This window comes from Mandrillus leucophaeus, unplaced genomic scaffold (genome assembly GCF_000951045.1).
Source record: "Mandrillus leucophaeus isolate KB7577 unplaced genomic scaffold, Mleu.le_1.0 Scaffold580, whole genome shotgun sequence".
Lineage (NCBI taxonomy): Eukaryota > Metazoa > Chordata > Mammalia > Primates > Cercopithecidae > Mandrillus > Mandrillus leucophaeus.
In genome coordinates, this window is record NW_012106253.1 from 1,242,076 (window position 1) to 1,255,486 (window position 13,411).

At 40.3% G+C, this 13,411-nt stretch overlaps 1 protein-coding gene across 1 annotated transcript in view; it reads right to left on the reverse strand.

Moving 5' to 3' along the window:
- The window catches only part of PPHLN1 (periphilin 1), a 219,392-nt gene that overhangs the window by 188,566 nt on the left and 17,415 nt on the right, over window positions 1-13,411 (reverse strand). The window lies entirely within an intron of this gene.

Here is a 13,411-nt window from a genome sequence, read left to right on the forward strand (position 1 = left end):
AAAAAAAAAAAAAAAAAAAAGAAAGAAAGAAAGAAAAGGAAAGGAAAAGGAAAAGGAAAAGAAAAAGAAAAGTAAAAAGAAAAAGAAAGAAAGCAAGATTATATATATCAACAGAAATTGATTTGTCACAGTTCTGGAGGCCAGAAGTCCAGGATCAAGGAACCTGCATACTCAGTGTCTGGTGGGGGCCTGTTTTCTGGTTTGCAGATGGCATCTTTCCACTGTGTTCTCACATAGCGGAGATGGTTAGCTATCTAGCTCTCTGGGGGTTATTTTATTTATTTATTTATTTTTACTTTAGATTCAGGGTGTACGTGTGCTGGCTTGTTACACAGGTATATTGCATGCTACCAAGGTTTGGGCTTCTAATGATCTCATCACCCAAGTAGTGAACATAGCATCTGATAGTTAGCTTTTTAACCCTTGCACCCCTCCATCCCTACTCTTTTTTGGAGCCCCCCGTGTCTATTGTTTCCATCTTTGTGTCTATGTATACCATCCAGTGTTTATCTCCCATTTATAGGTGAGAACATGAGGTATTTGCTTTTCTGTTTCTGCATTAACTCCCTTAGGATAATGGCCTCTAGCTGCATCCATGTTGCTTCAAAGGACATGATTTCATTTTTTTCTTATGGCTGCAAGATTTTGGATAGACAATTAGCAGCCAGTGCCAGAGTATTCATTCATTATAATCTCGTGTTGTTCTAAAAGGTACTAAGGAGGTTTTACAAATACGTTAACAACACAGTAAAGTTTTTTTTTTTTCTTTTTAAGTATTAGAGACAAAGCAAAGAAGGGAGAATAAGATTATAAGACAAAGAAGAAAGTGAAATTTATTCACAAAATTGGCCCTGAGCTTTCTAGCAGGCAATTCAAAGAGTAAAACACTCTAAAGGAAATGCAATGTTCTTGAGAAAATAGTTTGTGTTTGTTTGTTTGTTTGTGGAGAGTGCTCCAAAAGGCATAGTAAAGAGGGATGACGTGGGTGGACAGCCACTACTGGGAGAGGGAATTATTGAGGAGAAAGTACAAAGAGGTGCTTTAAAATATAGGATAGGCTGGATACCGTGGCTCACACCTGTAATCCCAGCACATTGGGAGGCCAAGGCAGGAGAATCCCTTGAGTCCAGGAGTTTGAGGCCAGCCTGGGCAGGGTGAAACCCTGTCTCTACAGAAAATACAAAAATTAGCTGGACATGATGGCAAAGTGCTGGGATTACAGGCATAAGCCACCATGCCCAGCCTTCATAAACTTTTAAAAACAGCATTCTGGTAAATTCTGAATGAGGCCATAAAATGGTTATTAAAGAAATTGTTAATTTTTTTAAAACCTGGTACAAAACCTTCCCTTTCCAGGGCTAAGGAATTTGCAATATTAGCTTTTCTTTTTGCATACTAATAAAATTAAATTTAAAAAATTCTGGCCAGGCGCAGCAGCTCTTGACTGTAATCTCAGTACTTTGGGAGGCCAAGGTGGGCGGATCACCTAAGATCAAGAGTTCGAGACCAGCCTGGCCAACCATGTTGGTGAAACCCCATCTCTACTAAAAATACAACAATTAGCTGGGCGTGGTGGCATGCACCTGTAGTCCCAGCTACTTGGGAAGCTGAGGCAGGAGAATTGCTTGAACCCAGCAGGCAGAGGTTGCAGTGAGCCGAGATTGCATCATTGCACTCCAGCCTGGGCAACAGAGCGAGACACCGTCTAAAAAAATAAATAAATAAAAAATAAACTCAGACGCTGACTATATCTCTCACATTAATAGAATTTTAGAAAGCAAATAATGGTTCTGTGAACATACTGCAGCTCCAGTAGTGGTGTAAGTGATGGCAGCAGCGGCTCATCTGTAGCAGCCACTGCAAAGACACAGGCTGCAGTGGGGAAGGTGTGGTCAGGGCTGTATGCTCTGTGAAGCCAGTGAGAGCTGGAAACTCTCACAGCCACAGCTGCGGACCCAGGCATCCCGTGCTCTCGGGGACCAGGAAGCCCCCTGCCCCCACAGGCTCAAAAGTGCCTGCTCCCGCTGCCTGGCCTCTCCCTGTCCCTGGCGCCTGCTCCGATTTCAGAGCAAAGTTGAGGCCAGGCCCAGGAGCTGACATACCAGTACCCTGCCACCACAGCCCCCTCCAGACTTGGGGTGCCAACAAGCACAGGAGGGAGGCCAAGGGGGGCTGAGTGTGGGTCCAAACATCCTGGGTGCCATGGGTGACATTTAGATGGTGGCAGGAGGCAGACAGGCTCCTGGGCAGAAAGGGATGGGTCCCCAGTAAAGCCCCACCCTCAAGCCAGGGACAGTCTGAAGCCTAGGGGCCAGACTGTCAGTTTAGCGTGGAGTCCACAGCTGGGAGTGAGAACTTCTGGTCCTTTTTCCAGGCCTACTCATGGACCAATCAGCATGCACTTCCTCCCTTCTGAACCCATTAAAAGCCCTGGACTCAGCCAAACTCAGGGAAATGTCTAGACGACCTGCCTGTGGATAGGCTGTTAGGATCTACCCATATGCCGATAGGATCTACCCACTCTGGGTCTCCTCTCCGCCGAGAGCTGCACTCATTGGATGACCTGCCTGTGGAAAGGAGCTACCCACTTTAGGTCTCCTGAGACCTGTGTACTGTCATTCAATAAAGCACCTTTTTGCCTTGCTCACCCTCCAGTTATCCCTGTACCTCATTCTTCCTAGACACAGGACAAGAACTTCGGGCCTGCTGAATGGTAGGACTGAAAGTGCTGTAACACAAACAGGGCTGTAACACGCCCCCTCACCTCCCACTGGCCACATTGTGGGCGACAAGGAGAGAAGAGCTGCAGCCCTTCTGCGAGCCCAGACCTAGTGGCTCCCTGAGCCAGGGCTGTGACACCCTCTTTGGAGCTCTGTGGTTTCTGGCATCTCCAAGCTTTCGGGCGCCACCGTGTTCCCTCGTCCAGATGCGGGCGCCCACAGCGGAAGGTGCTTGTGGTGTATCAGATCCAGCTGCAGGCTTGCACCCAGTGGGCACCTGTGCTGCTTCCTGGAGCTGCCTTCCCCACTGCAGCAGCCAGCGTGCCTGGCTGTGAGCAGTAGCCAGACCCCGTGCTCACTCGCTCGTGCACCCTCCCTGCTCTGTGCCTGGCTCGCTTTTGGCAAGCATGGGATCTGGGCTGGTAGCATGAGACGAGCTCAGCCTGCCAGGCCAAATGGGTGGAATGAGCTCAGCAGGCTTGAGCAAAACTCAGGTAAGGGCACCACCTGCCACAGAGGCTTCCTGCTGGAAGAGTGACATTCCAATGATCCTATGACATAAGTGCAAGACGTTCGAATTCCTTCCTTGAAGAGTATCTCCTTTATATTTTTCTTGACTTTCCCCACTGTCTACAATATCATTCACTAATGTCTAAAATTCATTTCCTTTTCTACATACTACTCATAAATCTGACAATAACATAAAAAGCAATGTTAAACAAGTAGATCAAATAAGACTTTAGCTCATTAGTATGGCAGTTCCTCAAAGGATGAAACATAGGGCCAGGTGCGGTGGCTCATGCCTGTAATCCCAGCACCTTGGGAGGCTGAGGCGGGCAGACCACTTGAGGCCAGGTGTTTGAGACCAGCCTGGGCAACAGGGTGAAACCCCATCGCTACTAAAAATACAAAAATTAGCCAGGCGTGGTGGTGCCCACCTGGAGTCCCAGATACTCCCAAGGCTGAAGCAGGAGAATCATTTGAACCAGGGAGGCAGAGGTTGCAGTGAGCCAAGACGGCACCACCGCACTCCAGCCTGGGTGACAGAGCAAGACTCTGTCTCAAAAAAAATATATATATATACACATTAAACAAAGAATTATGATATGATCTAGCAATTCTACTTTGTGGAATGCAAAGAATTGAAAGCAGGAACTGAAAAGCTGTGTATATACACCAGTGTTCATAGCAGTATTGTTCCCAATAGCCAAAAGGTGAAAGTAATCCCTAGCGGCCATGGATCCATGGACAGATCAATAGCTAAACAAAATGTAGTGTGTACATATAATGGAATATTATTCAGCCTTAAAAAGGAAGGACATTCTGACACATGCTACAATACATATGAACCTCGAAGACATGCTAACTGAAATAAGCCAGTCACATACGGATAAATATGGTGTGACTCCACTGATATGAGGTACTTGGAGTAGTCTAATTCATAGAGATAGAAAGTGGAATGGTGGTTACCAGGGACTAAGGGAAATTGGGAGTTATTGTTTAACTGGTACAGAGTTTCAGTCTGGGGAGATGAAAAAAGTTCTAGAGATAGATGGTGGTGATGGTTGTGCAACAATGTGAATATACTTAATGCCACTGAATTTTACACTTAACAGTTAAAACGGTAAATTGTAATGTGTATTTTACCACAACAAATAAATAGATAACAACTTAAGCTCATGTAAAGATCTAAATAGTTCCAAAACAAAAAAGAGCATCATCATTTAAATAATAATAATATAACTAAATCAATAAATTAAAAATGACTATAGCTTTCTATCACTAAAACTTAGTAGCTAAAAATAATTCATTACAACACAAATCACCTGCATACAACTCAACTGATACAGAAAGAAATTGATTTCAAATACCTGTATTAGGTTCATTAAGACAAAACAATATCATGTTTTATTTAGTAGAAGTGAAGGATTTATTGCAGAAATTTTGAATCAGATAGTTGCATCCAAAAATAATCACAAATGCTAAAATCAGTTCTCACCAAGTTGATCTATGGATTCACCCCAACCTCAATCCCAGCCTCAGCAGGATTTCCTGTAGATATCAACAAGGTGATTCTAGAATTTATTTGTAAAGGCGAAGGAAATAGAATAGTCGAAACAATTTTGAAAAAGAAGGGAGTTGAAGGACTCACGCTATCTGATGTCAAGATTTACTGTAAATCTACAGTAATCAAGACAGTGTGGTTTTGGCAAAAGAATAGACACATAGATCAATAGAATATAATAGAGAGTCTAGCAATAAATCCTCAAAAATATAGTCAATTGATTTTTTACTAGGAAATTCAATGGAGAAAAGTTAATGTTTCCAACAAATTGTTCTGGAACAATTTGATCCACATGTAAAACATAAGCCCAATCCATACCTTAAGTTTTATATAAAAATTGGCTCAAAATGGATCAGGGACCTAAATGTAGAACTTTAAAACTTTAGAAGAAAACACAGAAAATCTTTTTGATATTGGATTAGGCAAGGAGTTCTTAAATATGACATCAAAGTCATAGTCCTTAAAAGGAAAAAAATTGATACATTGGACTTCATAAAAATTAAATTTTTTTGCCTCTTTGAAAAACTCCAAAGAAAATAATAAGACAAGCAACAGTTTGGGAGAAAATATTTACAAATTAAATATCTCGGTCAGGCATGGTGGCTCCCAGCACTTTGGGAGGCTGACTTGGGAAGATAATTTGAGGCCAGGAGTTTCAAGATCCACCTGGGCAACATAATGAGACCCTGTTTCTACAAAAAATCAAAATTTTGCCAGGCATGGTGGTACACACCTATAGTCCTAGCTACTTGGGAGGCAAAGGTGGGAGAACTGATTGAGCCAAGGAGGTCAAGGCTGTAGTGAGCTGTTATGGCACCACTGCACTCCAGCCTAGGTGATAGGGTGAGACCCTATCTCAAAAAATATATATATATATGTATATACGTGTGTGTGTATAGATATATATGCGTGTGTGTGTGTACATATATATCTGAAAAAGGACTTGAAAGCAGTGCATAAAAGGAGCACTTAAGACTTGCTAAATAGATTCAGCAAAACGTTAATAAGCCATAAAGTGGAATGCAATTTTGATATATGCCACAACATGGGTGGACTTTGAAAACATGCTTAGTGAAATGAGCCAGACACAGAAGGACAAATATTGTATGATACCACTTACATGAGGTACTTAGAATTGGAAAATTAATAGACACAGAAAGTAGAATAGAGGTTACCAGGGTCTGGGAGGTGGGGTTGGGGGATACTAGGGCGAAGAGGGAGGTCATTATTTAATGAGTACAGGTTTTGGTTGGGGATGATTGAGTATAGATGTTGGTGATGGTTATAAAACACTGTGAGTATATTAATGCCACTGAATTGTATGCTTATGAAAGGTTAAAAAGTTAAATATTATGTTATATACATATTACCTCAATTTTCAAAAATCTCAATAGTAAGAAAACAAGCAACCTGCTGTTTTAAAATGAGGAAAAGTTTCAAATAGATGCCACACTAAAGAAGATATATGAGCAGCTAATAAGCTGATGGAAAAATGTTCAACATTATTTGTCAAAAAGGAAATACAAACTGAAATCACAATGAGATGCTAGTGAATGGCTACAGTAAAATAAAGACTGACAGTATTAAATGTTGATGAGTATTTGGGACAACCAGAACTCTCATACATAGCTAGGGGGAGTGAAAAATGGTACAACTAGCTTGAGAAAAAGTTTGGAAGTTTCTTACAAATTTAAATATAAAATACCATGTGATCAGCAATCCCACTCCAAAATATTTACCCAAGAGAAATGAAAACTTACAGTCACACAGAATACTGCATGCAAATGTTTATTGCAGCTTTATTCATAATCACCAAAAACTGGAAACAACCCAGATGTCCTTATACTGGGGAATGAATCGACAAACTGGGGTACATACATATAAAGGAATACTATTCTGCAACAAAAAGGAATAAGATATTGATACAAGCAACCCCATTAAGGAATCTCAAATGCATTATTTTAGGTGAAAGAAGCTAGACAGGAAGGGCTACATGCTGTATGATTTCATTTGAATGACATTCTGGAAAAAGCAACTCTAAGGGTAGAGATCAGATCAGTAGTTGCCACTGGTTAGAGTTAGGGAAAAGGGCTGACTACAAAGGAGTAGCATGAGAGAATATTTTTGGATGATGGAATAATTTTATATCTTGACAGTGCTGGTGATTACATGACTGAATGCATTAGTCAAAATTCATAGATGTGTGAATTTTACTATATGAATTGAAATACAAATTGTGGAAAATGATCGCATATATATGATAATGAAAACCTTGGTTAATAATAATCTAGAGATCTTCTGTAGTGATTAGTGAAAGAGTGAATATATGATCAAGAAACATATCAAAACAGATGCTGCAGAATATGTGAAGAGGTATGCTAATGTTGTATTGTTTCAGGCATGATAATATGGTTTTGTACAAAAAATCATATTTCAAATAAATATACATTGGTAAATAGATCACTGTATTGCTACAAAGATGAACCCAAGCCATGTTTTAAAGAATACTACAGAGTTAATCATTACATGATAAACTAGGGGTCATAATAATAGATCAACAAATTTTGCCAACCAATTAATCATTCTGCAATCTGAAAAAGGCAGTGGAAAAATGCCTTGCTATTAAAAACATCATAGAAATTTGTTGGGGTGGACGAGAAGTATGTGCCTCTGGCAAAGAAGCTAAAAGCAAATGTGGAAACTCAAAACCCTCAAAGTAAAGCTGCTTCTCTTCCTGGCAACTGGCATGACTTCATATACATGAAATCTTACTTGGACATCTTATTAACTAGAAATGCTTTGATGTCAGTTTAGAAGAAAGAATTTCTCTATGCTTGCTAAATAACTAGAGATTTCAATCTCCACAAGTTATTATTATAAAGCTCTTCTATTAAAATAAGACCAGATTGATTTTATACATGATCACATCTTACTTTTGCAAAATGTATCAACTCTACAAAGCACTTTTACATATGTGTGTGTGTGTATATGTGTGTAATATATGCCTCATTTAAACTTAAAATTTATGCTTGGATTTGAGACAATTTTAGAAACTTTCAGGCCTGTAACATTCTGTTGTTTTCAAGTAGTTCAGGAGTTTTATAGCAATTTAGCCATAGAAATACATATCACTGTAAAGGTTACAATTTATTTTGGTGCTTTCCCTTCATGGTAACAAGAGAGTATAAGGTTTGTTGAGATCTACAGTTTAGGCAGCTGTCACCAACAGTGGCATTTGAGTTTTGGCCTTGATTCAAATAGAAACTAAGATTTCATCTCTCCTAGGCCACACCGCACCCAAACACTATGTATCATGTGGATAGAATGCTAGAATTTTAGAATTTCATACCAAGAACAATCGTGAGAGATTTTTGAGTACAATCCTTTCATTTTGCGAATGAGAAAATTGAGGTCCAGAAGACCTAAGTGATAAATACGTGGAGAAATATTTAGACACAAAAAATACTTAGATAAAAAACAGTTGCAGAGTAGAACTGGAGACAACTGAAATATGTTACAACCTTCAGCTGATTCTATACCTCTCTCCTTGTTGTTTTAATTTATATAAATAGGCTGGGTGCAGTGGCTTATGCCTGTAACCCCAGCATTTTGGGAGGTTAAGGCGGGTGGATTGCTTGAGCACCAGAGTTCAAGACCAGCCTGGGCAACATGGCGAAACCCCATCTCTACAAAAAATACAAAAATTAGCCAGATGTGGTGGCATGAACCTGTAGTCCCAGCTAATCAAGAGGCTGAGGCAGGACGATCGCCTAAGCCTGGATGGAGGTCAGAGTGCAGTGAGCCATGTTCATGCCACTGGACTTCAGCTTGGGTGACAAAGTGAGACTCTGTCTCTAAAATAAAATATAAATAATGATCATTGTTCTTTTGCACGATTTTTTTTTTTTTAAATTATTGAGATAGAGTCTTGCCCTGTTGCCCAGGCTGGAGTGCAGTGGTGTGATCTCGACTCACTGCAATCTCCACCTCCCGGGTTTAAGTGATTCTTGTACCTTAGCTTCTCAAGTAGCTGGGATTACAGGTGCCTACCACCACGCCAGGATAATTTTTGTACTTTTAGTAGAGACAGGGTTTTGCCATATTAGCCAGGCTTGTTTCAAACTCCTGACCTCAGGTGATTCTCCCGCCTCAGCCTCCAAAGTGCTCGGATTACAGGCGTGAGCCACCGTGCCCAGCATGAATTGTTCTTTTGCCTAGGGACAGGGCACCCTAGGCAGAACGAATCCTGGCAGTTGGCCTAGCTGTCCCATGGGAGTATTCAGTGAGTCCACGGAGGATGGGCTACCTGACAATTCCACCAAGCTGTTTGGGTTTCCATGAATCAGAGGAAAGAAAAAGAGCAATGTGCCTTTTCAAGCCCCAGTGGCACTCAGGTAAGGCAGGTAAAAGCAAACATTTGCATAGAACTTACTGTACCAGCCACAGTACTTTGTGTTATCAACCCACAATAATTCTGTTTTTTTTTTTTTAACAGTGTCTCGCTCTGTTGCCCAGGCTGGAGGGCAGTGGCGCGATCTCGGCTCACTGCAACCTCTGCCTCCTGGCAAGTACTATTATCACTCCCATTTGATAGGTGAGGAAATTGAGGCACAGGATACTTAAGTAACTTCTCTAATATTCAAGTAGAAAGTGGTAGCGCTGGGATTAGAAACTGTCAGTTTGGCTCTAGAGTCTAGCTATTGTGTTGAGCTGCCTCAGAAAAACACCTGGCACTTAGATATTACATGTAAGTGCTAGGTGCTCTTTCTTTCTTTCTTTTTCTTTCTTTCTTTCTCTCTTTCTTTCTGTCTCTCTCTTTCTTTCTTCTTTCTCTCTGTCTCTTTCTCTCTTTCTTTCTTTCTTTGTCTCTTTCTTTTCTTTCTTTCTTTCTTTCTTTCTTTCTTTCTTTCTTTCTTTCTTTCTTTCTTTCTTTCTTTCTTTCTTTTTCTTTCTTTCTTCTTTCTTTTTCAAGACAAAGTATCTCTTTGTCACCCAGGCTGAGTGCAGTGGTGCAATCTCAGCTCACTGCAACCTCCATCTCCCAGGTTCAAGAGATTTTCCTGCCTCGGCCTCCCTAGTAGCTGGTACTTCACGTGCATGTGACCACACCCAGCTAAAAGGCACTTTTCCTAAGGGCTGTGCATATATTAAGTCGTTTAACCCTCGTAATAATCCTGTAAGTATGTATTACTATTAGTTTCATTTTATAGATGTGAAAGCTGGGCCGTGGGTTAAGTAATTTTCCCAAGGTTACACAGCTAATAAGTTTCAGAAGCAGAATTTGAATCCTGACAATCTGGTGACAAAGATCCCTCGCTTGGCCAAACTTTAGTCAGGCTTATTAACCTTCTGCTAGGCCCATTTGTCCACTTTCTTGTAAAATCCAGTTTTAGCAAAGAACCCTGCTGAGTGAATTTGGCAGGAGCCGCCCTCATCCATGATATCTGATAATCTTCAATATCTGATCAAGTTCCTCATTCTCTCCATTCCCCAGGTGATATCCGGTCACCCTGGCCTGTCTTCGGCAAAATTCCTGTTAGTTTGGTTTAGCTTGAATCCTCTTTACCCCTGAGGTTTCTTCTTTGTAATTTTCTACCTACTGACCCCCACTGTGCTGCTTGGCTATATATTCCCACCGTGCTGTTATTGAAGTTGAGCCCAGTCTCACTTTCCCATTGCAAGACGTCATTGTGGTGGTCCCTCTGCCTATCACAGTGGTCCTGAATAAAATCTCCCTTACTGTGCTTCAGCAGGTATCATTGAATAATTTTTTCTTTTTACACTGGCTATAGATAATGCCCCAACCACTGGTTTTTGCTTCTTAACAAATTTATTCATATTAAAAATTTTAAATATATTTAATCCTGGCCAGGCACGGTGGCTCACATCTGTAATCCCAGCACTCTGGGAGGCTGAGGCGGGTGGATCATTTCAGGTCAGGAGTTCGAGACGAGCATGACCAACATGAAGAAACCCCATCTCTACTAAAAAAGAAAAAAAAAAGTAACCAGGTGGGTAGTGCACACCTGTAATCTCAGCTACTCAGGGAGGCTGAGGCAGGAGAATCTCTTGAACCTGGCAGGCAGAGGTTGCAGTGAACTAAAATCATGCCACTGCACTCCAGTCTGGGTGACAGAGAGAGACTCTGTCTCAAAAAAAAAAAAAAAAAAAAAACAGTGTGTATATATATATATATATGTTTAATTTAATGAATGTTAAGTAAGGCCAGGTGTGGTTGCTCATGCCTGTAATCTCAACACTTCGGGAGGCTGAGACAGGAGGGTCGCTTCAGCCCAGGAATTCTAGACTCCATGTCTACAAAAAATAAAAAAAAACAATTTTTAAAAGAAATGTTAAGTAACATATAACATGTAAGATATCTTAATTATATTACTTATATGATAAGATGAGTTTGCTTCTAGAATATAATTTGCTAATGAAATGTATTATTCAAATGGCAACGTGTTTATTACAAGAAATCTTTCAGGAATCACTGGAGTTTTATTTACATTACTGCAAAAGCCAATGTTAGTTCAATTATTTTCTTGTGAAGATGTATATGACCACAGATTGAACTTTCTCCTTAAATATCACTATCCAAGATTATGTCTCAGGAAAATATTATTTTCACTACTGAGAAATTTGGTATTACAACTGTGTTTGTGCTATTGGTAGAGAAATTTTAGGTGCTTAAAAATTTTTCAGATATGTTACAGTAGACTTTTCTGGGTCAAACATCTTCATGTAAGAATGTTTAAAATATGTTTGACTTTACTAGAGGGTGTCCTAAGTGTAACTACAATATTTATATTTTGAACTGGAAGCTTATAAAACTGCTTAATATATGATCAGAGATGAAATCTTTACAACTGTGGAGTTTATTAAAAAGCTGTGTTGTATAATAAATACAACACATTAACATACCTGGCTGTAGGGTATGCATATAGAGTTGCTTTCCCTTTTTAATATCTAAAGTTGCAGATTTGCAAGGGTGCTCAAGGTTAGTGATGCACTATGACCATACAGAAATAAGAATTTTGCCTTTGGGGACTCTCTCTGATTTTTAGAAATATCGAACTTTGACCTTTTCAACAACTAATTCAACCACACTATATTAAATATTCACGTGTACTGAATAAGTTTTTCCACTGCTATCTTTTCCACTGGAATCCTTTAAGCTCTACAAGAATGAATAAAAAATTTTATCTCAGGGGCATGTGTTAGATTCTTTAAATGGCACTAGTAAGAACTAGTAGAAATAAAATGTAATCGATTAAAAAATGCAGACAGACAAAAGTGGAGGCAAGAAAGAATAGGAAGACTAAGGAGCAGAAATTAAGTGTGTCAAATAGAAAATTAACAGAAATGAGAAAAACTTGGAAAAGGTCGACGGAAAAGGCAATATCCGCAGAAACAAAAGGAGGAAAATACAAGAAAAAACGCAATAGGAGAAGGAAAGTGAAGGAAAAGTTGACATAAAATAATAAGGCCAATAGAAACCGGAGTAGAATTTTGAGGAAGATCAGAAGATAAAAATAACATTTTTATTTTATTTTATTTTTTTGAGATGGAGTCTCTCTCTGTTGCCCAGGCTGGAGTGCAGTGGTGCATCCTAGCTCACTGCAACCTCTGCCTCCCGGGTTCAAGCAATTATCCTGCTTCAGCCTCCCGAGTAGATGGGATTACAGGCACAGGCCACTACGCCCAGCTAACTTTTGTATTTTTAGTAGAGATGGGGTCTCACCATGTTGGCCAGGCTGATCTCAAACTCCTAACTTCAGGTGATCCACTTGCTTTGGCCTCCCAAAGTGCTGGGATTACAAGCGTGAGTCACTGCATCTGACTAAAATAGCACTTTTTTTTGAGATGGAGTTTTGCTTGTGTTGCCCAGACTGGAGAGCAGTGGTGCGATCTCGGCTCACTGCAACTTCCGCCTTCAAGGTTCAAATAATTTTCCTGCCTCAGCCTCCCAAGTAGCTGGGATTACAGGCTCCTGCCGCTATGCCCAGTTAAATTTTGCATTTTTAGTAGAAACAGGGTTTCACCATGTTGACCAGGTTGGTCTCGAACTCCTGACCTCATGATCTGCTTTGGCCTCCCAAAGTGCTGGGATTTCAGCCGTGAGCCACTGCTCCTGGCCCAAAACAACATATTTTAAACAAAAGTTTTCTAACAAGAAAATAAAAATTACCCCTGAGAGTGGCGATATTGAATACTGAAATGGCTCTACATATAAAATTCTAACTCTATTATATAGTAAGCCGATACCCTTTGTATCAAAGGAAAATCATCATATAGACCTCTATGGCTTTGGACCAAATCCACACCCTTTTCTGCAAATAATTATTTGAGCTTTTCAGAAACAACCCTCATCTGGCTATTTAGCCCTGGGTAGAGACTGAATGCCTAACTATGGGACATCAAGTGGCAATGTTAACTGAGCTTCCCTTTATGAAATGGGTGCTATCTGGACCACCAAGCCATAAGGTTGGATACACATGGCAGCAATCTGTCATCAAGTGGAAATGGCATATATCAGACTTATGCAGAAATAGGAAATAGGTAATTCCATGAAGAGTCCTTCAACAGCGACTGTTCCTCTCTCAACTCATATCTATTACTTTAT